Source organism: Corvus brachyrhynchos, unplaced genomic scaffold, assembly GCF_000691975.1.
Source record: "Corvus brachyrhynchos isolate BGI_N302 unplaced genomic scaffold, ASM69197v1 scaffold5, whole genome shotgun sequence".
NCBI classification, from domain to species: Eukaryota; Metazoa; Chordata; class Aves; order Passeriformes; family Corvidae; genus Corvus; species Corvus brachyrhynchos.
In genome coordinates, this window is record NW_008238321.1 from 12,586,784 (window position 1) to 12,588,391 (window position 1,608).

Genomic DNA, 1,608 nt, shown 5'->3' on the forward strand with positions numbered 1-1,608 from the left:
AAAGAGGAAAGGTATAGATGCAAATACCCACAAGGACAGCGCAGTATCAAAAGAGAAGAGATGTGAATCATAAACCTGAGGATTATCCATCTTGCTCTGATCTGAACTGGATGCTGACTCACAGTGTCTTGAGGGGACTCAGGCAGGTATGAAAACAAAGCCTCCGCTCCGTATCACGGTTTGCAATTCCTCCCTGCACCGTTTCATGAGGCTCCAGCCTGCTGTAAAGGAGCTGTGTTTTATCCTGGAGACAGCTGCAGTCACGGTGCCCCTATCTATAATCTGAGCAAGCTTGAAAAGCACCTTGAGTTCTTGTGCAATGGAAAGTTCCTCAGAAATGAAAGTGATAATTGATATAAATCAGCATCAGAACACTGGCAACAGGAGTGAGAACAAAAGTAATTGTCAAATTATTTCAGCACTGGTTATACATAGTCCCCATCCTCTTTGCTGGCTTCACTCTGCAGGACAAATGACCCAGGACTTCCTTAGGTCTGCCTTTATTTCACATAAGGAAGGCATGCTACTAGCGATTATTTCTATCTAATTGTTATTGATCTTTTATTGCTTTGCACCGGTAACCTTCACTGACAAAACTCTAATAGGAATCTGGAGCACTTATGGCCACATCTTTCTAAATGGGACATTGCTGAGCACTTCCATGACTAATTTAGGAAGGTCAAGGCACATTTGGTTCCCTCTCGAGAACACAAGAGGGGCAACATCCATCCATCAAAGCACATGGAGCATCTTCAGTGTTTGCTGACTTAGGCTCTATGTGTTTTCTATTAGGATAAAAAAAAGGCAGGCTCCAGAAACACGTTCTGAGGAAGGAATTAAGAGATGGCAAGGTAAGACTTTAAAAGATGAATCCTCTCTACTTTGAATCTAAACAGCTTCAGATGTGTTTGCAGGCAGCAAACAGCCACCATGAAGAGAGCCTTTTCTGTGCAAGTCTAACTTCAGGAATTCTTCCTTCAAATCCCTTTCAGACTGAATTCTTCTTAGCCAGGCTTAGAGGTGAAAAAGGAATTTAGAATATAGGGGGAAATTCCTGTTAAAGAATAAGGACCTTTATTTGAGATAAATATATATATATATCTCTATATATATATAAAGATATATACAAACACCTACATATATGTTATGTATTTGATGCTAATAGATCTTACCAGTTGCACTTTTGGCACAGAGAGCTGCACCAAGCAGGCAAACTGAGCCAAGCAAGCTCTCTGCACTCCATGTGTGCTCCCAGGGGAACAAACAAGCAAGGACCATTAACCTGCCTGTGTTCAGATTTGTTCTGAAATCCTGTCCTCTGCTTTTGGTAAGCATAATAGAGGTGAACATGACCTCTGCTGCAATCACACGGAGGGTTTAGGAGCTGAGGCTATAATACACTTGCTGAAATTAATCAAGGGAAACGCAGCAGTGGGGGTAGCACTGCCCAACTGGATCCTGTCAGTCTTCATCAGGCTGGAGAGGAGCTCCTTAAAAGTGCAGCAAACAGGTCACGTAATGTCAACCCGGAGCAACCACGGCTTTATTATGGACATAAATACTCCTGGAAATAAGCGCTGCGCACTTGCAGCTGGCTGGCCCCGCTCC

The 1,608-nt window shown here is 43.1% G+C and overlaps 1 protein-coding gene across 1 annotated transcript in view; it reads right to left on the bottom strand.

The window, feature by feature from the left end:
* The window catches only part of XYLT1 (xylosyltransferase 1), a 97,053-nt gene that overhangs the window by 15,864 nt on the left and 79,581 nt on the right, over window positions 1-1,608 (bottom strand). The gene's annotated exons all lie outside the window — the stretch shown is intronic.